Source organism: Salmo salar, chromosome ssa05 (genome assembly GCF_905237065.1).
Source record: "Salmo salar chromosome ssa05, Ssal_v3.1, whole genome shotgun sequence".
NCBI lineage: Eukaryota > Metazoa > Chordata > Actinopteri > Salmoniformes > Salmonidae > Salmo > Salmo salar.
The window spans coordinates 39635732-39661973 of record NC_059446.1 but is presented as its reverse complement, the minus strand read 5'-3'; the positions used below and the strand labels follow the sequence as shown (position 1 = coordinate 39661973).

Here is a 26242-nt window from a genome sequence, read left to right as displayed (position 1 = left end):
CCAGCTCTGCTAGGGTGAGCAAAATGGTCAGAGTGAGGTGTTCTCTCATTTGTGTCTGGAAGTAGCTAGCAAACTAGCCAACTTTAGCCAGTTAGGTGCTTGACTGCTGTTGTGAGGCCAGAACACTCAGATCAACCCTACTCCTCAGCTAGAGCGTCCAGTGTGCGCTCTGAATTTACAAACAGACAATCATCTGAATTTACGAATGCCCAGAGCACACTCGGAGCGCACTCGGAGCGCACTCTGGCTCTCCAGAGTGAATTTACAAACACACCCACAGTATTATTATTATTTATTTTTGTGTACTTTTTACCTCTTTTTCTCCATGATTTTGGTAGTTAGAGTCTTGTTCCATCACTGCAACTCCTGTATGGACTCGGTCGAGGCAAAGGTCGAGAGCCATGTGTCCTTCGAAGCATGGCTCTGCCAAGATGCACTGCTTCTTGACATATTGCTCACTTAACCCGGAAGCCAGCCGCACCAATGTGTCGGAGGAAACACCGTACACCTCTACGCAGACGACACCATTCTGTATACATCTGGCCCTTCTTTGGACACTGTGTTAACAAACCTCCAAACGAGCTCCAATGCCATACAACACTCCTTCCATGGCCTCCAACTGCTCTTAAACGCTAGTAAAACTAAATGCATGCTCTTCAACAGATCGCTGCCCGCACCCGCCTAGTATTACTACTCTGGACGGATCTGACTTAGGTGTTTGTAGTTGTCTACATATTCTATGTGTCTGGCTAGACTGTAAACTCTCCTTCCAGACTCATTAAGCATCTCCAATCCAAAATGAAATCTAGAATTGGCTTCCTATTTCGCAACAAAGCCTCCTTCACTCACGCTGCCAAACATACCCTCGTAAAACTGACTATCCTACCGATCCTCGACTTCGGCGATGTCATTTACAAAATAGCCTCCAACACTCTACTCAGCAAACTGGATGCAGTCTATCACAGTGCCATCCGTTTTGTCACCAAAGCCCCATATAATCACCCACCACTGCGACCTGTATGCTCTTGTCGGCTGGCCCTCGCTTCATATTCATCGCCAGACCTACTGGCTCCAGGTCATCTATAAGTCTTTGCTAGGTAAAGCTCTGCCTTATCTGAGCTCACTGGTCACCATAACAACACCCACCCGTAGCACGTGATCCAGCAGGTATATCTCACTGGTCATCCCCAAAGCCAACACCCACTTTGGCCGCCTTTCCTTCCAGTTTTCTGCTGCCAATGACTGGAACGAATTGCAAAAATCGCTGAAGTTGGAGTCTTACTGTATATCTTCCTCACTAACTTTAAGCATAAGCTATCTAAGCAGCTTACCGATCGCTGCAGCAGTACATAGCCCATCTGTAAATAACCCACCCAACTACCTACCTCATCCCCATATTGTTTTTATTTACTTTTTTTGCACACCAGTATTTCTACTTGCACATCATCATCTGCACATCTATCACTTCAGTGTTAATTTGCTAAATTGTAATTACTTCACTACTATGGCCTATTTACTGCCTTACCTCCTTACCCCATTTGCACACAATGTACAGTTGAAGTCGGAAATTTACATACACTTAGGTTGGAGTCAATTAAACATGTTTTTCAACCACTCCACAAATTTCTTGTTAACAAACTATACTTTTGGCAAGTCGGTTAGGACATCTGCTTTGTGCATGACACAAGTTATTTTTTCGAACAATTGTTTACAGACAGATTATTTCACTTATAATTCATTGTATCACAATTCCAGTGGGTCAGAAGTTACATACACTAAGTTGACTGTGCCTTTAAACAGCTTGGAAAATCCCAGCAAATGATGTCATGGCTTTAGAAGCTTCTGATAGGCTCATTGTCATCATTTGAGTCAATTGGAAGTGTACCTGTGGATGTATTTCAAGGCCTACCTTCAAACTCAGTGCCTCTTTGCTTGACATCATGGGAAAATCAAAATAAATCAGCCAAGACATCAGGAAAAAATTGGTTCATCCTTGTGAGCAATTTCCAAACACCTGAAGGTACCACGTTCATCTGTACAAACAATAGTACGCAAGTATAAACACCATGGGACCACGCAGCCGTCATATCGGTCAGGAAGGAGACATGTTCTGTCTCCTAGAAATGCACGTACTTTGGTGCGAAAAGTGCAAATCAATCCCAGAACAACAGCAAAGGACCTTGTGAAGATGCTGGAGGAAACCGGTACAAAAGTCTCTATATCCACAGTAAAACGAGTCCTATATTGACATAAACTGAAAGGCCGCTCAGCAAGGAAGAAGCCACTGCTCCAAAACCATCAAAAAAAGCCAGACTATGGATTCAACTGCACACAGGGACAAAGATCATACTTTTTGGAGAAATGTCCTCTGGTCTGATGAAACAAAAATAACTGTTTGTTCATAATGACCATCGTTATGTTTAGAGGAAAAAGGGGGAGGCTTGCATGCCGAAGAACACCATCCCAACCGTGAAGCATGAGGGTGGCAGCATCATGTTGTGGGAGTGCTTTGTTACAGGAGGGACTGGTACACTTCCAAATGGACAATGACCCCAAGCATACTTCCAAAGTTGTGGCAAAATGGCTTAAGGACAACAAAGTCAAGGTATTGGTGTCACGTCTTGACCAGTAAAAGGGTCATTTTCCATTGTAGTATGGTCAGGGAGTGGCAGGGGGGTTGTTTTGTGTGTTTTGGGGTATTGTGTTTCATGGGGAATTTGTTCTAGTTTTCTATTTCTATGTTTCGTTTTCCATGTTTGGCTGAGTATGGTTTCCAATCAGAGGCAGGTGTCTTTCGTTGTCTCTGATTGGAAGCCATACTTAGGCAGCCTGTTTTCCTTTGGGTTTTGTGGGTGGTTGCTTTCTGTTTAGTGTGTGAGTATACCTGACAGAACTGTTTGGCTGTCGTTTGTTTTTCTTTGTGAAGTGCTTTCATTCAAAATTAAAGATGAGCTCTCAACACGCTGCGCCTTGGTCTGTTCACTACGACGCCTGTGACAGAACCACCCACCATAAGAAGACCAAGGTGTGTGGGAGGAGATACGTGGAGTCATGGACCTGGGAGGAGATTCTAGATGGGGCAGGACCCTGGACAAGGCCGGGGAGTATTGCCGTCCGAAATGGGAGATAGAGGCAGCGAAGGCGGGATGGTGATACTGGGAGGAACGGCTGGGACGGCAAGAGGAGGCTGAGAGGCAGCCCCCCCAAAACATTTTGGGGGGGCATACGGGTAGTTTGGCTAGGTCAGGGGGAGCTCTGACCTAACTTCCCGGGCGTACAGGAGAGAGCCGTGGAGCAAACCGGAGCCAGTAAAGGAGTCAAGCGCTGAGTTCGACGCGAGATTCCAGGAAATGGTACTGGTGGAAAGGGCACTGCGGAGCGGGCGTGCAGAGGGGTGAAAAATGCATTACGGTGAGATGCGCACTATCTCGCCCATCCGAACGCACAGTCCTGTGCGGTCGGTACGGGCTCCGCAGCGTTGCCAGGCGAGAGTTGGACGGCAGCCAGGAAGAAGTGCGCCGGCTCAACGCATCTGGTCTCCAGTGCGTCTCCTCGGCCCAGTTTATCCTGCGCCTGCTCTACGCACAGCAGCCCTCATTCCCCAGCACAGCCCAGTTCGCCCTGTGCCAGCGCTCCGCCCGTGCAGGGCTACAGTGACCATCCAGCCAGGACGGGGTGTGCCAGCCCTGAGCTCCAGACCTCCGGTGCGCCTCCACGGCCCAGTGTGCCTTGTGCCTGCTCTGTGCACCCAGTCTCGTGTGCGTTTCCCCAGTCTGGTGAGACCGGTTCCAGCTCCCCGTAGGAAGCCTCCAGTGTTGATCCATGACCCGGAGCCTGTAGGGATGATCCATGGCACGAAGCCTCCAGTGATGATCTAGTTAGGATCTAGTCTAGTTCCGGAACTCCAATTTGAGCAGCAGCAGCTGAAAAATGAGCTCCTACAAATATTGAAATTTACATGGTTTTTAGAGTGAAGTACATCGGAAAAAAGCAAAAGAAAACTGCAAGACTGAATAGGAGAAAAAACAAGCAACAAACAAAGAAGATAGGCTTTTGAAAAATAACTATTTTTCATAAAATTGTAGTTATCTTAGCAAGCTGAATTGTTTATCAGTTGCTAAGTTGTTGCTAGGGACTCTTTTGGAAGAAGCTAGCTAGCTAACGAAGAACAACAAAGAATATCTAGTTAACAGAAGAAAAGAAAGAGAAAATCAGGACAGAAGAAAAAGGATATCAAAGTGAAACAGTTCTCTAAAGACACAGGAGACAATAATACAAGAAACAACACTTCTGTAGCTTGTCAACTATGTGTCTGTCTATCCCTGTTCTCTCCTCTCTGCACAGGCCATACAAACGCTTCACACCGCGTGGCCGCTGCCACTCTAACCTGGTGGTCCCAGCGCGCACGACCCACGTGGAGTTCCAGGTCTCCAGCAGCCTCTGGAACTGCCGGTCTGCAGCCAACAAGGCTGAGTTCATCTCAGCCTATGCTACCCTCCAGTCCCTAGACTTCCTGGCGCTGACGGAAACATGGATTACCACAGATAACACTGCTACTCCTACTGCTCTCTCTTCGTCTGCCCACGTGTTCTCGCATACCCCTAGAGCATCGAGCCAGCGGGGTGGTGGCACTGGAATCCTCATCTCTCCCAAGTGGACATTCTCTCTTTCTCCCCTGACCCATCTGTCTATCTCCTCATTTGAATTCCATGCTGTCACAGTTACCAGCCCTTTCAAGCTTAACATCCTTATCATTTATCGCCCTCCAGGTTCCCTTGGAGAGTTCATCAATGAGCTTGACGCCTTGATAAGTTCCTTTCCTGAGGATGGCTCACCTCTCACAGTTCTGGGTGACTTTAACCTGTTAGGGCTAGGGGGCAGCATTTGCACGTCTGGATAAAATTTTTTTACCCGATTTAATCTGGTTACTAATCCTACCCAGTAACTAGAATATGCATATACTTATTATATATGGATAGAAAACACTCTAAAGTTTCTAAAACTGTTTGAATGGTGTCTGTGAGTATAACAGAACTCATTTGGCAGGCAAAACCCTGAGACATTTTCTGACAGGAAGTGGATACCTGAAGTGTTGTATTGACTTTAAACCTATCCCATTGAAAAACACAGGGGCTGAGGAATATTTTGGCACTTCCTATTGCTTCCACTAGATGTCACCAGCCTTTACAAAGTGTTTTGAGTCTTCTGGAGGGAGATCTGACCGAACAAGAGCCATGGAACGATGATGTCCCATTAGACACCTGGCGCGCGAGTTCATGTTGGGTACCCTCGTTCCAATACGTTATAAAAGAGTATGCATTCGTCCACCTTGAATATTATTCATGTTCTGGTTAAAAAAGGCCCTAATGATTTATGCTATACAACGTTTGACATGTTTGAACGAACGGAAATATATTTTTTCCCCTCGTTCATGACGAGAAGTCCGGCTGGCTTAGATCATGTGCTAACAAGACGGAGATTTTTGGACATAAATGATGAGCTTTTTTGAACAAAACTACATTCGTTATGGACCTGTGATACCTGGAAGTGACATCTGATGAAGAGAATCAAAGGTAATGGATTATTTACATAGAATTTTCGATTTTAGATCTCCCCAACATGACGTCTAGTCTGTATCGCAACGCGTATTTTTCTGGGCGCAGTGCTCAGATTATTGCAAAGTGTGATTTCCCAGTAAGGTTATTTTTAAATCTGGCAAGTTGATTGCGTTCAAGAGATGTAAATCTATAATTCTTTAAATGACAATATAATATTTTACCAATGTTTTCTAATTTTAATTATTTAATTTGTGACGCTGACTTGACTGCCGGTTATTGGAGGGAAACGATTTCCTCAACATCAATGCCATAGTAAAACGCTGTTTTTGGATATAAATATGAACTTGATAGAACTAAAAATGCATGCATTGTCTAACATAATGTCCTAGGAGTGTCATCTGATGGAGATTGTAAAAGGTTAGTGCATCATTTTAGCTGGTTTTATGGTTTTGGTGACCCTGTCTTTGACTTGACAAAACATTACACACAACTCTTGTAAATGTACTGTCCTAACATACTCTAAATTTATGCTTTCGCCGTAAAACCTTTTTGAAATCGTAAAACGTGGTTAGATTAAGGAGATGTTTATCTTTCAAATGGTGTAAAATAGTTGTATTTTTGAAAAATTTGAATTTTGACATTTATTTGGATTCAAATTTGCCGCTCTTGAAATGCACCTGCTGTTGATGGAGTGCACCACGGGTGGCACGCTAGCGTCCCACCTAGCCCATAGAGGTTAACCTCCCCACGTCTACCTTTGACTCATTCCTCTCTGCCTCCTTCTTTCCACTCCTCTCCTCTTTTGACCTCACCCTCTCACCTTCCCCCCCTACTCACAAGGCAGGCAATACGCTTGACCTCATCTTTACTAGATGCTGTTCTTCCACTAATCTCATTGCAACTCCCCTCCAAATCTCCGACCACTACCTTGTATCCTTTTCCCTCTTGCTCTCATCCAACACTTCTCACTCTGCCCCTACTCGGATGCTATTGCGCAGTCCCAACCTTCGCTCTCTCTCTCCCGCTACTCTCTCCTCTTCCATCCTATCATCTCTTCCCTCTGCTCAAACCTTCTCCAACCTATCTCCTGATTCTGCCTCCTCAACCCTCCTCTCCTCCCTTTCTGCATCCTTTGATTTTCTCTGTCCCCTATCCTCCAGGCCGGCTCGGTCCTCCCCTCCTGCTCCGTGGCTCGACGACTCACTACGAGCTCACAGAACAAGGCTCCGGGCAGCCGAGCGGAAATGGAGGAAAACTCGCCTCCCTGCGGACCTGGCATCCTTTCACTCACTCCTCTCTACATTCTCCTCTTCTGTCTCTGCTGCTAAAGCCACTTTCTACCACTCTAAATTCCAAGCATCTGCCTCTAACCCTAGGAAGCTCTTTGCTACCTTCTCCTCCCTCCTGAATCCTCCTCCCCCTCCCCCCCTCCTCCCTCTCTGCGGATGACTTCGTCAACCATTTTGAAAAGAAGGTTGACGATATCCGATCCTCGTTTGCTAAGTCAAACGACACCGCTGGTCCTGCTCACACTGCCCTACCCTGTGCTTTGACCTCTTTCTCCCCTCTCTCTCCAGATGAAATCTCGCGTCTTGTGACGGCCGGCCGCCCAACAACCTGCCCACTTGACCCTATCCCCTCCTCTCTTCTCCAGACCATTTCCGGAGACCTTCTCCCCTTCCTCACCTCGCTCATCAACTCATCCTTGACCGCTGGCTACGTCCCTTCCGTCTTCAAGAGAGCGAGAGTTGCACCCCTTCTGAAAAAAACCTACACTCGATCCCTCCGATGTCAACAACTACAGACCAGTATCCCTTCTTTCTTTTCTCTCCAAAACTCTTGAACGTGCCGTCCTTGGCCAGCTCTCCTGCTATCTCTCTCAGAATGACCTTCTTGATCCTAATCAGTCAGGTTTCAAGACTGGGCATTCAACTGAGACTGCTCTTCTCTGTGTCACGGAGGCTCTCCGCACTGCTAAAGCTAACTCTCTCTCCTCTGCTCTCATCCTTCTAGACCTATCTGCTGCCTTTGATACTGTGAACCATCAGATCCTTCTCTCCACCCTCTCCGAGTTGGGCATCTCCGGCACGGCCCACGCTTGGATTGCGTCCTACCTGACAGGTCGCTCCTACCAGGTGGCGTGGCGAGAATCTGTCTCCGCACCATGCGCTCTCACCACTGGTGTCCCCCAGGGCGCTGTTCTAGGCCCTCTCCTATTCTCGCTATACACCAAGTCACTTGGCTCTGTCATATCCTCACATGGTCTCTCCTATCATTGCTATGCAGACGACACACAATTAATCTTCTCCTTTCCCCCTTCTGATAACCAGGCGGCGAATCGCATCTCTGCATGTCTGTCAGACATATCAGTGTGGATGACGGATCACCAGCTCAAGCTGAACCTCGGCAAGACGGAGCTGCTCTTCCTCCCGGGGAAGGACTGCCCGTTCCATGATCTCGCCATCACGGTTGACAACTCCCTTGTGTCCTCCTCCCAGAGTGCTAAGAACCTTGGCGTGATCCTGGACAACACCCTGTCGTTCTCCACTAACATCAAGGCGGTGACCCGATCCTGTAGGTTCATGCTCTACAACATTCGCAGAGTACGACCCTGCCTCACACAGGAAGCGGCGCAGGTCCTAATCCAGGCACTTGTCATCTCCCGTCTGGATTACTGCAACTCGCTGTTGGCTGGGCTCCCTGCCTGTGCCATTAAACCCCTACAACTCATCCGGAATGCCGCAGCCCGTCTGGTGTTCAACCTTCCCAAGTTCTCTCACGTCACACCGCTCCTCCGCTCTCTCCACTGGCTTCCAGTTGAAGCTCGCATCCGCTACAAGACCATGGTGATTGCCTACGGAGCTGTGAAGGGAACGGCACCTCCATACCTTCAGGCTCTGATCAGGCCCTACACCCAAACAAGGGCACTGTGTTCATCCACCACTGGCCTGCTGGCCCCCCTACCTCTGAGGAAGCACAGTTCCCGCTCAGCCCAGTCAAAACTGTTCGCTGCTCTGGCACCCCAATGGTGGAACAAGCTCCCTCACGACGCCAGGACAGCGGAGTCAATCACCACCTTCCGGAGACACCTGAAACCCCACCTCTTTAAGGAATACCTAGGATAGGATAAAGTAATCCTTCTAACCCCCCCCTTAAAAGATTTAGATGCACTATTGTAAAGTGGTTGTTCCACTGGATATCATAAGGTGAATGCACCATTTTGTAAGTCGCTCTGGATAAGACCGTCTGCTAAATGACATAAATGTAAATGTAATGATCCATGGCACAAAGCCTCCAGTGATGATCCATGGCACAAAGCCTCCAGTGATGATCCAAGGCACGGGGCCTCCGGCGACGCCCCTACAGTCACGTCCTGACCAGTAAAAGGGTAATTTGCCGTAGTAGTATGGTCAGGGCGTGGCAGGGGGGTTGTTTTGTGTGTTTTGGGGTTTTGTGTTTCATGGGGAATTTGTTCTAGTTTTCTATTTCTATGTTTCGTTTTCCATGTTTGGCCGAGTATGGTTTCCAATCAGAGGCAGGTGTCTTTCGTTGTCTCTGATTGGAAGCCATACGTAGGCAGCCTGTTTTCCTTTGGGTTTTGTGGGTGGTTGCTTTCTGTTTAGTGTGTGAGTATAACTGACAGAACTGTTTGGCTGTCGTTTGTTTTTCTTTGTGAAGTGCTTTCATTCAAAATAAAAGATGAGCACTCAACACTTGGTCTGTTCACTACGACGCCTGTGACAATAGGAGTGGCCATCACAAAGCCCTGACCTCAATCCCATAGAAAATTTGTGGGTAGAACTGAAAAAGTGTGCGAGCAAGCAGGCCTACAAACTTGACTCAGTTACACCATCTCTGTCAGGTGGAATGGGCCAAAATTCACCCAACTTATTGTGGAAAGCTTGTGGAAGGCTGCCCGAAACATTTGACCCGAGATAAACAATTTAAAGGCAATGCTACCAAATACTAATTGAGTGCATGTAAACTTCTGACCCACTGGAAATGTGATGAAAGAAAAAAAATCTGTAATAAATCACTCTCTCCACTATTATTCTGACATTTCACATCCTTAAAATAAAGTGGTGATAATAACTGACCTAAGACAGGGAATTTTAACTCGGATTAAATGTCAGGAATTGTGAAAAACTGAGTTTAAATGTATTTGGCTAAGGTGTATGTAAACTTACAACTTCTACTGTATATAGATTTTTCTACTGTGTTATTGACTGTACTTTTGTTTATCCTGTGTAACTCTGTGTTTTTTGTTGCACTGCTTTGCTTTATCTTGGCCAGGTCGCAGTTGTAAATGAGAACTTGTTCTCAACTGGCCTACCTGGTTAAATAAAGGTGAAATAAAAATCCAATGGGTCTACAGGATCTGTACTACTAAAGCTGGTGTCAAGGTCGTCATCATGATTATCAGCAGCAGGATTAGTCAGTAGGACATACACAAGTCAGTGATTAGCCAACATTTTACTACTTTGTCCCCATCAATACACAATTAAACAAGGTACTATATCCCCCCCATCACCCTCGTGTCAATAGATCACGCTGACTAACCATCCCACAAAATATCCATCCCCAACAGACACCAGTCAGTCACCCACACCATCCCCTCCTTACTAATAACTTAGCTTTTTTTCCAATTTAGAAATTAAGCTTTGCATTAACTGTCAGCTAAGCCTCCACAATACAGATAACTACAGTAGAAGTGGTACCCTACTTATAAACTACAACAACTATAACAAGACACACCATGTTTATGCCTAGCTCCAGTATATTTATTTGATCATCATGGAGTCATGGAAAGATTTAGCAAAGGTGACTTTGCTAAGATTTAACAAACACTAGTTCCTGGTGCTGAGTTTGATGTTGATGTTGCTGCAGATGTTGATGGGATCAGACTCGAACATACAGGCCAGTCACGTTAGCCTATGCGGTAGTTAGCTAGCTAACAGTTAGATATGGTCCGGTACGCTGTAGCTAGTGTAATCTGACATAGCTTGCAAAGTTACAAATCACATTACCAGATAGCAGCTGGCTAATTACAATGATTTGCTTTGGAACATCTAGCCAGCATATTATGAAAGCTAGCTAGCTCGACTTTGGTTAAGATAAACAAATGTAGTTTGCTAGCTAGTTAGATACCTGTTGACTCCCATTCTCAAACGAATCCACCTTGGCAGGGGCGGCAATTCATCCTGAAATTGTGAATTCTGTATATTGTGGCTTGCTTACAACCAGTAAATGTAGATGGCCCGTTTCTACCGGTAAGATGCTGAAATGCTTGCATTTGCATGTAGTGAGGAAATTATTAATTTGACACATATATTAATAACATATTAATGGACATATACAGTTAAAGAGCAGTGGTGAAATGTCCTTTGAATCACATTAACGGCAGTTAAGGCTGTGGCAAAAACAGAGTTTTCTTTAAAAAAATTAAAGGGCGTACTTGCTACTGTAATTCCTGAAATGGAATATTTTTCTGAAATTATGGAATATTTTTCAAATCCAAAATTATACTTTTGTTACGTTGTTTTCTAGCTCAGTCTCATTGACCACCAAATGCTAGCTAGCTAGCCACTTAATATAACGTGTTCTCAAAATGTATGTTAGCTAGCAATGGTATGAATACTACTCCAATCTGCCGATTTGAGAGGACTATTTAGCTACAAAAGTGGTTATAAAACTTTGACTGCATGATGACAGTGAATTCAGAGCCATTCACTGGCTAGCTACACTACAAACATAATTTGACCAGGTTTTCGTGAAGCAATTATAATGACAGTCCACCACAAGAGTTTCCTGATTAGCAAGGGGTAGTATGTGTTTAATTTTATTGTGTTTAAGAAACAGTGAGGGGATTTTGCCAGTGGTTGAATGGGGATTTGGGCTTTCCGGAAAAATGTTGAGGTTGCAACAGTAACCAAGGTGAGTTGGGCTTGGTGAAGGGTCAATTGAAGGGGCGTTATCAGATTTGAGTGGTCCATAGAAAGAGTGGTGTAGGACAGTATGTATACTGTCCCTTTCCCCCATTGGCCATGGTCGACGTAAAGATAGGTGTTTACATTAGAGATGTCATGGTAATCACCATGCAGTTAAAAGTGTGTTCTCAGAGCGTGAGTTTTCCCAGGGATGCCTTCCCAGCATTCACTACCAACCCCACCACACTCAGTGTCAACCCCCCCCTGATGTGCAGGCGGCCCGGCCCACGCACAGGCGCAGGATACAGCTAGTGTGTAAACTGACCTTCCTCAGCAGCCTTCATGCTCAATCTCTGGGTATTATCCATACTGGTCCGTGTTTGAGTTAGACATCTGGCACATGATGAGGTGGGAACCACTTTCTCAATCACGTTTGCAACCAAGCATTTGCCTTACTGAGTGTGTCCCAAGGGGAAGAGGAAAGACAGTGTTTGAAAGAATAAAAAATACATTTATTAACAAAAGACAGACACTTGGTCCAAAAAGCTTATTTGAGCGCAGCTGGAAAGTCTTCACTTCCTGTATGGGGAAACATGCGGCCATGTGTGGGTGTGAAGGAGTGATTCAACAGTGATGCTGCAGACCACCAAGACCACTGGCCAGACACATTGTAAAGCACAACACAACGTAACCAGATACAGAGTACAGTGCAACACAACACATCCGTACACACACAAAACAATGACACAAAAAATGGCACATCACAATCAGAGACAGAAGAGCGCAACACAGACAAAACACAGGATCAAACAGACAATTAAAATAGACCAGACAACTGTACACAGGAAAACACAAGACAAAGCATAAATCAGGACAAAATAAGGGACAGAATGAGCAAGATCAAACTCACTGGAATAGAAGAATGAGAGATACCACAACAACGGATAGAACACAACCTCAGATGATACAAACAAAACAGAGAAGGGACACACTGATGGGCAGAACACAGTTTATGACACAACACCACAACAAAGTGAGAAGTACAACAAAGAGAATATGAGAACAGACACAAAGCGTACTCAACACAGAGGGTATTGCCTATTCTTAATACGTGTGCAGGACATGGTCCTGAACTAAACAAACCTCTCCAACTTTGTGGTCAACTTTTCCATTACAGAACCGTGCTCTGAAAGCACTAGTGTAGTGGTCATACTATACATGAATTGGACATCTTCTAAATCACAGGACTAATATGGTAGCTATAGACACGTTTACACATCATTGTCATCCTCCAGCTTTTTCTGGAGTTCTCTTTAGACAACAGAGTCAGTCTCTGACAATGACAATGTGGGAAAAAAATGATCCATTGTCCTTTTTAAAATAAACCTATTTTTCTATTATTCCTCACAGAGTGACTAAACCCCCCTGAGACAAGACTCCTGGGGCCGGATTCACGAAACATTACTTATGAAAAAAGTAATGAAGAAGTTTCTTAAGGAAGAAAAATAGGAAGTTCATAAGATAGGAATTGCATTTATGAACTTTCTTAGGAACTTCGTAAGTATCTTCTTAATGTGGCATTGACGTTAGTGACGTGCTTGAAACCAATAAATAAGCCTATGTGACAGGGATGATTGGATTTGGTTATTTCGTTATTTTTCACACATTATAGCCATCAGACTAGCTATATCAAAAATCAAAAATGGATAACCAAGAAAAGAGATTGAAGTGATGGTGGAGGAAATAGCAACCGGGAAAAGGTTGCTGTTGGGGAGGTCACTGCGGGGTCACTGCAGAGACCAAAAAGAAAGGATGGGCGAGAGTGGCCGAGTCTGTCTCTGCCGTCGGGGGTATGGCAAGGGACAGTGACGCCGTAAAAAAGAAGTGGTCCGACATCAAATTGGCTGCTAAGAAGGGAGCTCAAATCAAATCTTATTGGTCACATACACATGGTTAGCAGATGTTAATGTGAGTGTAGCGAAATGCTTGTGCTTCTAGTTCCTACCGTGCAGTAATATCTAACAAGTAATCTAACAATTTCACAACAACTACCGTAAATTCCGGACTATAAGCCGCAACTTTTTTCCCAGGCTTTGAACCTCGCGGCTTAAACAATGACGCAGCTAATATATGGATTTTTCCCGCTTTCCCGCTTTCTCCAAAAAAACACATTCTGTGACGTGTCAGTTTTTTGGCGGCATGAAGCTTTCATTAGACCAATGAAATTGCCGAACGGGTTACGGTCAAACAACTTTTTGGTTTACTGTTTAGATTAAATCGAGCGCTCTCAAACTTCCCATCATTCTGATTACGGTAGTCATTTTGTCACCCTCATCATGGCAAAGACACGGAGAAATGCATATGATGCAGCTTTCAAGTTGAAGGCGATTGATCTGGCTGTTGGAAAAGGAAATAGAGCTGCTGCACGGGAGCTTGGTCTTAATGAGTCGATGATAAGATGTTGGAAACAGCAGCGTGAGGAATTGACTCAGTGCAAAAAGACAACTAAAGCTTACTGCAAATTTTTTTTTTTTGTTACAAGCCGTGTTTCGTTAAAGCCTATTTATTTTTGTTACAAGCCGTGTTTCGTTAAAGCCTATTTATTTTTGTTACAAGCCGTGTTTCGTTAAAGCCTGTGTAAAGTTCATTTGTTTCAATGTACCGGTAGGCACCTGCGGCTTATAGACATGTGCGGCTTATTTATGTTCAAAATAATATATTTTTTTTAATTCAGTGGGTGCGGCTTATATTCAGGTACGCTGAATAGTCCGGAAATTACGGTACCTTATACACACACAAGTGTAAAGAAATTAATAAGAATATGTACAAATAAATATATGGATGAGCGATGGCCGAACGGCATAGGCAAGATGCAGTAGATGGTGTAGAGTACAGTATATACATATGAGATGAGTAATGTAGGGTATGTAAACATTATATAAAGTGGCATTGTTTAAAATGACTAGTGATACATTTATTAATTCAATTTTTAATTATTAAAAGTGGCTAGAGATTTGAGTCAGTATGTTGGCAGCAGCAACTCAATGTTCGTGATGGCTGTTTAACAGTCTGATGGCCTTGAGATATAAGCTGTTTTTCAGTCTCTCGGTCCCAGCTTTGATGCACCTGTACTGACCTCGCCTTCTGGATGATAGCGGGGTGAACAGGCAGTGACTCGGGTGGTTGTTGTCCTTGATTATCTTTTTGGCCTTCCTCTTACATCGGGTGGTATAAGTGTCCTGGAGGGCAGGTAGTTTGCCCCCGGTGATGCATTGTGCAGACCTCACTACCCTCTGGAGAGCCTTACGGTTTTGGGTAGAGCAGTTGCCGTACCAGGCGGTGATACAGCCCGACAGGATGCTCTCGATTGTACGTATGTAAAAGTTTGTGAGTGTTTTTGGTGACAAGCCAAATTTCTTCAGCCTCCTGAGGATGAAGAGGTGCTGTTGCGCCTTCTTCACCAAGCTGTCTGTGTGGGTTGACCATTTCAGTTTGTCCGTGATGTGTACGCCCAGGAACTTAAAAACGTTCCACCTTCTCCACTACTGTCCCGGCTCCCTCTGCTGTTTCCTGAAGTCCACGATCATCTCCTTTGTTTTGTTGACGTTGAGTGTGAGGTTATTTTCCTGACACCACACTCCGAGGGCCCTCACCTACTCCCTGTAGGCCGTCTCGTCGTTGTTGGTAATCAAGCCTACCACTGTAGTGTCGTCTGCAAACTTGATGATTGAGTTGAAGGCGTGCATGGCCACGCAGTCATGGGTGAACAGTGAGTACAGGAGAGGGCTGAGAACGCACCCTTGTGGGGCCCCAGTGTTGAGGATCAGCGGGGTGGAGATGTTGTTTCCTACCCTCATCACCTGGGGGCGGCCCGTCAGAAAGTCCAGGACCCAGTTGCACAGGGCGGGGTCGAGACCCAGGGTCTCGAGCTTAATGATGAGTTTGGAGGGAACTATGGTGTTAAATGCTGAGCTGTAATCGATGAACAGCCATGCCGTGATTAAAAGCATTGTTTCACGCTTCAGTTATGCGCGAATGGTGCCATTCATTAGACCATTCATGTGGACCAGCTGGAGGAGAAGGTGTAGTCCATCATAGAGATGGTGGTAGAGGGACTGCGCGACCGGTAAGTTAGTTAGCTACATTAGCTAGCTAACGTGTAAAGACATTATAGCCAAAATAGCTAACAACGTTAACGTTAGCTAAGTTAGCCAAGTTCTTCTTTGCAAATTCACGAGATAGCATTAGCTATTTAAAACTTCTAGAATATTGTAACATATTGTTTAAGAAAAGTTGTGAGATTTCAGTCCAGATATATAGTATCTTCAGCATATTGTGCATACTGTACTGTGCATAACCATACGTCTTCTCTACTTTAGTACTGGGTGTGTGTGGTCTATACAGTAGAGTAAAGTACATTATTTTTACCATAACCAATAATCTTCCAGTCTGTGAGAAAAGTAACATTTCAAGCCTTTGGGCATTTTCCATCCACAACCAAAGTGTAAACAACATGTCACTGGAACACAGATGTATTCTACTGTAGATGCATCTTCATGACAGTTGTTTAACATTCTTGAATTGACCTATTTCTTCATTTATTATTACGGTCGCTACATGAACAGCTTTATGTGCCAGACAACAAAGATTAAATAAAAATACTTCACCATCGCGGAAATACCAGAAATGTTTTCCCACTACTGAAACTTGTCTGACACTGTCACAGTCTCTTCGGAAAATGAACTGGAACTGTGTTTATAGAACCAACCAAGTCTACATCCTTGTAGAACACCACGCTACCTTGGCTAATAGATCTTAGCTTTCCTACAATTAAACTACTGACCCTTCAGTAAGGATCACACAGAGGCCATTCTCTATAGACTAACTGTTAACTTCCTTGTTTGTACAGTAAGTATACTGCAGCTTCTGCCAAGAGGTCTGGACCTTCATGGCACAGGTGGTAACGGGGAAGTGTATGCCAGAGATGCTGATTCACACACCACTCCAGCAGTCTCCCCTAAATCGCTATACTATCGTCACAGAACAAGATGTTAATTGAACGAGACAGAGGAAACTACAGTGAAACTGATATAACAGCAAATGTCCATTGCTGTATTTTCTCCGCTTCTTGAAATGCACCGCAGTGGTGTTGGATTATCATGGGTAAACAGTGACTGGTGTCTGAAGGGCCCTACCTCAACAGAGTTGTGTCAGACTTCTTATTTGGGAAGCTGTGGGTTCTGGCTAGCTCCTATTTAAATGAAGCTGTAAATGATACTGAGAAGGCTAAGGGTAAAACCCAGTGGTAAAAAGTGTGGTAGTTGTTGGATGTGGCTGACGTTTGATATCAGTTTAATGATCTCGTTTGCAAGTCATTTGGAAAACTAAACGAGGAAAAGGGCTTAAAAAGCATTAAAGAGGAGGAAAAACACTTAACAAAGTAGCTCTTATTCAATGTCTCATTAAGCGTTTGTCAAAATAAAAACTATTGTCCTGTAATCAAATGTTTGTCCTTTACTATCAAGGCCTAAAAAATCTAGACCAGTGTCTATGACGTAGAGTAAAAAGCACATCCAGTATTATCACCAGGCAATGATAATATGTTATAAAAAGACGAAGGGCAGAGTTCCAGTAAAATGACAACCGAAAACCCACTCCTAGCGAAGATACCGGATGTAGAGGGTTAGACACTGACAACTAGCCCCAGTCCCCTACACCCCCCCACTCCACTAAACCCTCCCCATCTGGCAAGTAAAACACCCATGTCCCCCAACCCTCATTCCCACCTCTCAGCTCAAACACTTGAGGGAATAGCAGACCCTACCACAGACCCTCCCCTTCCCCGTGAGAAATAGAGGACGCCTACACTCCTCAAAAAAAAGGAAAGAAAAAGAAACAGCTGAATACAATTACAGCTCTGACTGGCTTTAAATCCCTCTCGTTTTCCATGGCGGCTTCCAACACAGCCGAGAGGGAGAGAAAAAAGGAAGGAAAAGGAGATTTTTAAAAAGTTTGTAAAGTTTGTCCATTAAAGCAGCTTTACAGTGGGGTCAGGACTATGGGGTCAACTGACCCTGCTTTGAGGAATTTCAGTTTATTATTTTCATGTTTATTGATAAGTGTTTTAATGAGATACTCATATAGTGGTGATTTTCTATTTCCATCCCTGAGACTCATGGGTAGTTTAATTTATGATTTTAAGGAGGGAAAATGTAATTACACATAAGCTAGTTTTGTTCACTGTAGTATCATCAGCTTAGCGTTTATCTTTCAAATTCACACAGAGTAGCAAGCCAGATAAATTCACTCTAGCCAAGGACTATTTTTTCTCTGTTTTCCTTCGTGTGAAAGGTCTTATCACTTCTGAGAGCTACAGCATGCTTTCCTTTGCCCTCCTGCCCAGTTTGTATCACCAGAACAAATCCCTGACATGTTTTAGTTGGACCGAGGACAGCGCCAGAGGAAACAGCATTGTTTTCAATGGACCCACTACAGCCTGAATAGTCAAACTGACTCTATTCACCATTCACTTTCATCGTGATACTGTTATGGCGAATTCTCGCTGTCAATACACATGACCTCATGGGATGCGTTTCACTTTCTTATGAAGCCTTATTACTCTGTTACGAAGCTTTTACGGAACCCTTCCATTTCTATTGTCCTCCAAAGAGAGTGGCTGGCTGAATAGCGGTCACACCCACTCTCAGATATGATGCAGCTGCTTCTTGTAGTGTTGTTGAGTAGGCGGTGGGAGGGAGGGAGAGGAGTGCTGCAAGCCAGACCTGGACAGGATGTATTAGCCCAGCACTCCTCACAACTCATTAAGTGTTCTATGTTCTAATGACTCTGTCAGTAGAATGATTTGTACCAAGGTGGAGGAGGAGGGAGAGGTGGAGGAGCATGAGAAAGAGGGAGGCTTTGAGTAGCAGGCTGTTTCAGCCACCACTGGCCTTACTACAGTGGCTATTTCTTGATCCAGAATTATAAGAATGATACATAATGAATCAATGGATTATTGACCACTGGTAAATTATTCATATAATGTTGTGTTCTGACAATAGCACGAAGATGTGGCTTTTCAGTGTTGATCTCTATATATACTATAGCTGTAGTACAAGTTAGAGGTGGCAACACTTCAAGGAGAGTTAAGTGCCAGGGTCTAAACCCTTGTTGTTATTATTATTATTATTATTTTTTTAATTTAAACTTTATTTAACTAGGCAATTCAATTAAGAACACAGTCTTATTTTACAATGACCATCTACCCCGGCCAAACCCTCCCCTAACCCGGACAACGCTTAGCCAATTCTGTAATCATTGTATGATCTCTAAAGCAGGTATACTAAACTATCTATCCATGAAGGCCACTTAAATACAATTATTTGAGAGAATTCTGATTTATTAGTACCAAATCTAAACAGCATTAGTGCCTGTGCTTGATTCAAAACACTTATGACTTTGGATTGAAAAGATCAATCATAGGCCTTATTCAATGTGCTGCAAAGCTTGTAAGTTACCACACTGGTACTTTAGACCATATGGGTTAGTGCCTGTGAGCCGCCTGTTTAATCAGATACACTGCATGTCTTCTGCATGGTCATAATGTGAGTCACATTTCTCACTTTGGCTGGCATGCAGGGAGCTCTGAGAGCCAGGATACAGCTGATGACAGCTAAAGGATTAGTTCTACTGCCAGACAAAGAAGGGAGGGGAGAGGAGAGGGGCGGAGGGGAGAAGAGAAGACTGTGCACTACAACAGCACAGGGAGAACTCTTTCTATCCAACATACCGGCCCCCTGACACACTAAGAAAATCCACACAATGTTCCAAACTTGCCTTAAATTAAACTTCCGAACGTCTTAGAATGGCAATTATCAAACGATACATAAAACACTCGTTACAAAACAATGGTATGAACATCATTTTTAAAAGATCATTAAACAGGCTATACATGTCTTATATACATCCAGACAGCTCGTGACAAGATGGTTAAACATGATTAAAAAAAACTCTACTTCAGAGAAGAGACAGATATGAGGAGTCAACAGTAAACCACATGTCATGCTAACATCGGTTGTATCAAACAGATCCATCTGCATTAGAGTGCTAGAGTGTTGTCTGTTTGTGGCTCTACAACCTAAACCGCCCCATGCCAGAGCATTGGTATACCGAAGGCTTCTAGCATCTGACCATAGTCATAGAACAGCAGTCTCAGGTGTACAACATCTGTTGGATGAAAGATCAACATGCCACACATGTCTTTGTTATGAGATTAAATGACTGCTATAACCATACGGTATGTAATATGTATGCCAGCTCAATAACTGAAACATCCACAGTGATTAAGTCTGTCTGTGGGGATGTCAGAGAGTAGAGTATGTTTGTATGAATGTCTGCCTCTCCCTCTTTTCTGCTCAGCTGACACAGATACAACTCACTGGTTACAAGTGACACATGCTCACCAATGACAAAGCAAAAATTCAATGGGCCAGTTTCCTGGGCAGAGATTAAGCCTTGTCTAGAACTAAGAAACCTTTTCAATGAAGAATCTCCATTCACATCCTGTTTCAGCCTAGGACTAGGAGTCCGGGAAATCTGGAGTCCGGGAAACCGGGCCCAAATGTATTACACTTAGATGTACAGTAGGATCTTAATTTGATCACTTTTGTTCCCGGGAATTTTCCTGCACCACAGGAAATGTAGATGAGCTTTGTGATTTACATACATTCACTGAAAACCCACTCTAACACACAATTATATTAACAGTATTGCACTTTTCATGTAGCCTACTTTTGGCCAGCTAATAGCCTAACCACCCATCAAGCAACATTATGGACTTAACATTTAAATCCGGTTGCTGCAGGATTATTTTGCTGTGACAATAGTCAAATTAAGATCCTACATCTGTTTGTGTATGTGGTTAAAACAAATCAGAGTTGTATCCTCAACTGAAGACTCCTATGACGTGACTGATGCTATGCTATGATAATGGCTCCATGGCTGTCAGTGGCTCCTCTGTGCAGCTATGCGTAGAAGATTGATTCTGTAAAGGTCATTCACCAGGGCTGCAGGGCATCAATGGTTCACTGGTGAGGACCAGTGGTTCACCAAGGGTGAGTTGAGAAAGCTGTACAAATAGCCCCTTTAGCACCGAAGCACAAAGTGTCAGGGTGTGTGTGTGTGTGTGTGTGTGTGTGTGTGTGTGTGTGTGTGTGTGTGTGTGTGTGTGTGTGTGTGTGTGCGTGCAAGAGTTGCACCGCCTCTTTTGCCCTCAGAACATCCCTGTCGGTGCATGGACTCTACAAAGTGTCGAAAGTGTTTCACAGGAATGCTGGCCCAAGTGGACTCCAATGCTTCCCACAGCTGTGTCAAGTTGGCTGGATGTCCTTTGGGTGGTGGAACATTCTCAATACACACAGAAAATTGTTGAGCATGAAAAATCCAGCAGTGTTGCAGTTCGACACAAACTGGTGCGCCTGGCACCTACTAACATATCCCGTTCAAAGGCACTTACATTTTTTGTCTTGCCCATTCACCCTCTGAGTGGCACACATACACAATTCATGTCTCAATCGTCTGAAGGTTTAAAAATCCTTCGTTAACCTGTCTCCTCCCCTTCATACCACACTGATTGAAGTGGATTTAACAAGTGACACCAATGAGGGGTCATAGCTTTCACCTGGTCAGTCTATGTCATGGAAAGAGGAGGCGTTCTTGATATTTTGTAAAATCAGTTTATTCACTTGTCAACACACATGAAGGTCTACAGTAGCCTCAACAGCACTCTCTGGGGCAGCACCATGGTGTAGCCAGAGGACTGTTATTTTCCGTCCTCCTCTGGGTAAATTGACTTCAATGCAAAATCTAGGAGGCTCTTGGTTCTCACCCCCTTCCATAGACTTACACAGTAATATGACGACTTCCGGAGGATATCCTCCAACCTATCAGAGCTCTTGCAGCATGAACTGACATGTTGTTCACACAATCAAAGAATTAATCTAGTAATGAAAGCATAAACTACAGCTAGCTAGCACTGCAGTGCATAAAATGTGGTGAGTAGTTGACTCAAGAGACAAAGATAGGTTGGAGGATATCCTCCGGAAGATATCCCTCTAGTGGTGTGGGGGCTGTGCTTTGGCAAAGTGGGTGGGGTTATATCCTGCCTGTTTGGTCCTGTCCGGGGGTATCGTCGGATGGGGCCACAGTGTCTCCTGACCCCTGCTGTCTCAGCCGCCAGTATTTATGCTGCAGTAGTTTATGTGTCGGGGGGCTAGGGTCAGTCTGTTATATCTGGAGTATTTCTCCTATCTTATCCGGTGTCCTGTGTGAATTTTTGTATGCTCTCTCTAATTCTCTCTCTCTCGCGGAGGACCTGAGCCCTAGGACCATGCCTCAGGACTACCTGGCATGATGACTCCTTGCTGTCCCCAGTCCACCTGGCCGTGCTGCTGCTCCAGTTTCAACTGTTCTGCCTGCGGCTATGGAAGCCTGACCTGTTCACCGGACGTGCTACCTGTCCCAGACCTGCTGTTTTCAACTCTCTAGAGATAGCATGAGTGGTAGAGATACTCTAGATACTCTGCAATGAAAAGCCAACTGACATTTACTCTTGAGGTGCTGACTAGTTGCACCCTCGACAACTACTGTGATTATTATTATTTGACCATGCTGGTCATTTATGAACATCTTGGCCATGTTCTGTTATAATCTCAACCCGGCACAGCCAGAAGAGGACTGGCCACCCCTCATAGCCTGGTTCTTCTCTAGGTTTCGGCCTTTCTAGGGAGTTTTTCCTAGCCACCGTGCTTCCACACCTGCATTACTTGCTGTTTGGGGTTTTAGGCTGGGTTTCTGTACAGCACTTTGAGATATCAGCTGATGTAAGAAGGGCTATCTAAATAAATTTGATTTGACAATAGTTGAACAGTTTTGAACAAATTAATTTCTTCAAAAATTAAGGAGAAGCAGCCACGATATAGAGAAATAGCTATATTTAATTGTATCACTTTCACTTACTTAGCTAGCTAATGCAGCTAGCTAATTTAGCTTACCAAACACCCGGCTCAAACAGAGAGGAATGCTATTTATGTTAGCTAGCTGGCTAAGGCTATCCAACACTAAAACTCTTCCAAGTCACGGTAAGCTTTTGGTTTTATTAATTTATTGCCACCGCGTCCCACCTGTGTAACTCCTAAACTGCTTGCTGTATGTACACTGTACTGTGTGATTGTAGTGGGTTTACTAACGCGTTAGTTCTAGAAGCTATGTTGACTATGACGTTAGCTAATATGGTGACAACGATTTAGGCTGTGTCTGCTGGTTAGCGGTTATGGTATGAAAGTTTGGGTTGGAAAGTTGTTTTTTTTGCCTGGTCAGGCAGCTGTTGTGTTGTGCATTGAAGTCCACAAGCAAAGGGAAAATGTGAGAGGAGGAAAGTGTGTAGATAAAAGGACTTACACAATAAGCAAAGTGATGATGCTTTTTGTATGTCGCTGCTATGAAAGTGAACTGTATGTGCTCAGGGGTGTATTTATTTGACAGATTCTGTTGAAAAACTTTTCTTAAATGGAAGCAGACAAAATGGTGATAAATCTACCTGAATTTGTCTAGAAACTCTTGTTTGCAACTGTTTGGACTAATGATTACGCCATAGATCAGCTAGATGCAGACAAGAGTGTGCAAGACGGTATTGAATGTGTCACTTTCTATCACCTTGATTAATCCAATTTTCTCTCGACCTGTCATCCAATAGGAAGTAGTAGAAATAAGGCCATGCTCATAAAATAAAATCATCCTCCCCAGTCTTAAACAGAACCAACCACCAACACACACAAAACACACGATAGTGTAAGACTGGCAAGCCATTCCATGACATTAAATACACAAAGTTAACTAAATGAATACATTCCCAATTAATCATTACAACAGAAAATATGTTTTAAGAAAATGGCATTATCCAGTGGTGGACAGTTACATGTGATAGACAGCCATGTAATTTCATTATTCGTAGTGGGATTTCAGTCCCAACTAATTGAATTTATACATCCTTCATGTCCAGTAGTAAATCATAGGCTCTATTAAAGCTGCCAAAAATGTATTAGTCAGAAATACTGTAAATGTGAAAAAGAAAGAGCCAGGCTTAAACTAAACCCTCTTACCTTCAGTGTATCAGTTCTCAGCTGTCTTGGCTCCTAAAACATGATCAAGTCTCAGTCTCTGTGAGTGTCTAGTTCTCTATCTCTCGCTCTCTCTCTCTCTCTCTCTCTCTCTCTCTCTCTCTCTCTCTCTCTCTCTCTTTCTGTCAAAGAAGTGCTCTATCCAGCGGTTGGTTGCCTTTAGAGTAACAGTAATGGTCTCTAGTAACAGTCTCCAGCCAATTGTGTTTTTAAGGATTGGACTAGATTCCTCTGAAGTGCAGGACTGTAGGGTTAATCTCCAGTGTCCTGGGAGTCCGCAGGAGGAGGTACGGCTCTGAGCTCTGTTTATGTAGTCAAATCACAGCACAGGGGGTCTCCTCTCTTCTGGTCTGCTCTCCTCTGCGCTCTTCTCACACACAGATAAAGCCAGCCCACTGCTCTGCCGAATAGCAAAGAGAAACTCACCCAGAAGAGACTGCCAGTGCTCGAGAGAGGAGGAGAGAGGAGGAGAGAGGAGGGACAAATGGATCAGGTTGTGTTTGTTGTTCTATGGTTCACCACCGATGTGATTTGTTTGAGGTGTAACTGAACTGAAGCAGTTCCGACAGTCACTACTAGCAACAGGACTGGACTGCATCTAAGACTCAAAACAAGCACAACCAAGTGAGAGAAAGGGACAATTCCAGGAGAAAACATGTTTTGGCAAGCCTGTGCGAGGCTATAGAAAATAAACGAAAAGTCTCTTTCACTTAGTAACATAACTCAGCTTCACTTTCAGTATTCATCACCTCATCTACACAAAGTGTGAAAGAGTGAGAGAAAACAGCAGGTTTGTACTGTGCAAAGGAGCTCTGCTTTCAGTTTGAAAGAATCTCTGTTTTCAATGTCTGTGCCCAAGTCTGTTTTCAATCTTGGCCAGATTCCTAGTTTCTCCTTTCCCAGGATATGAGTGGATGGCCTGAAAATTCATAATGCCAGCCAGCAGCTGACTCAGGCCTTTCTATTAGAGAGGGCCTCCTGAGAGGGAACGGGGGGACCGAGAGTTAGCGATGCGGGGGAATATTGGACGATACTCTCCTTTAATTGTGTGAGTCAATGTGAAGGCCCAGCAGCAGCAGTTAGAGGGATGTATAGTGCCTAGTAGTTAAATAGGAGGGCAGTTACAACAGCACATGGAGTTCAGAGGGGAAAACAGCATAGTCTTCAGAACAGAAGCCGCCAGTCGGGGCATAGTGGGCCCCACCTCAGTTTTATACTAATGCAATAGTAATCTACTGTAATACTTTAGAATAGATATTATCATGTTCTCTACAAGCCCAAAGTGAGCTCATAGTGCAGTATAAACATTGCACAGATCGCTACACTGCTGCCACTACTAAAACATCAATTACTTAAACTTCTATCACTGTAATATTAGCCCTCTGCTACAGCTTCTCCATCTACTGTACCAGATGTAGAAAACATCCTCATTTTGAAATACCAGTAATAGTAACACCATGGCTGCTATTCAGTAGTTATTGCTTCCCCAGGCAGGAGTCAGTAAACCGGAGGTGGGGCAACGTTACCGGGCGGCAGGCAGGCTCAGGGTCCGGGTAAAGCATAGGTTGGTAATCCAGAGGGGGGGCAAAGGTACAGTTCACCAGGCAGGCTCAGGCAGAGTGGTCAGGCAGGTGGGCTTGGAGTCAGGACAGGCAAGGGTCAAAAATAGCAGGGCGAGAAAAGAGAGACTGGAAAAAACAGGCGCTGAGACACAAAACACTGGTTGACTTGAACAAACAAGACGAACTGGCAGCAGACAAACAGAGAACACAGGTATAAATACACAGGGGATAATGGGGAAGATGGGCGACACCTGGAGGGGGGTGGAGACAATCACAAAGACAGATGAAACAGATCAGGGTGTGACAATATAGAAAGCTTAGTAGGGAAATAAATCACTAATTCGAGCTAGGATAAGGTGCCATGCAGTTCTGCCTACTGTATATTGGTTTATGTGTGGAGAGTCTGAAATTGGTCAATCCTCATCAGTAGTTACAGTAAGAGAGAATTATGTTGTATAAGAATGAATACTGGCCACAATTAAACACTTAAAGAATTGTTATGACGTTATCAATGACTTGCTTGTTTGAGGTTTGTAAACGATCTGTGGGATAAACTTCAAGCAACCACATTTAGTATTGCATAATAAAGTATTACATAACACAGTAAGAATAGATAACACAGCATTTAGCAAGGCCCAGTAGGCCAGAGGCATCATGCCCATAGGGGGCAACACAGGGGCATGTGCCACCGCAGATTTCTACATTCTACACTTCTGTAATACTACTAGCCACTTAGAAATTTTATGAAGTTGGCCTTAGCTTGCCCAGATAGGTTCCCAACCCTGCTCTCAAGGTTTGTAGACTTTTGAAAAGCAAGCAATAACTAAGTGTACAGAATAAGACTCACATTCCTACCAATCTTTGACCCAGATATTAGCAGAGATGCAGAGAAACATATTTAGTTTCTTTAAAAAGGACCACCACTCAGGAGGATACAGACAGCTCAAGAGGTATGCTTAGATATGGAGAAAAATAGACATATTTGTTACATAGAATTAAGCGTAATGATAATGGCTCTT

At 44.1% G+C, this 26242-nt stretch overlaps 1 protein-coding gene across 2 annotated transcripts in view; it reads right to left on the bottom strand.

The window, feature by feature from the left end:
• The window catches only part of LOC106604848 (platelet-derived growth factor receptor beta-like), a 59305-nt gene extending 35236 nt beyond the window's left edge, over positions 1-24069 (bottom strand). For both annotated transcript variants that reach the window (XM_014199903.2, XM_014199904.2), the window contains exon 1: positions 23644-24069. The gene's annotated coding sequence lies outside the window, so the exon portion shown is untranslated. The remainder of the gene's footprint in view (positions 1-23643) is intronic.
• Positions 24070-26242: the final 2173 nt, after the last annotated feature.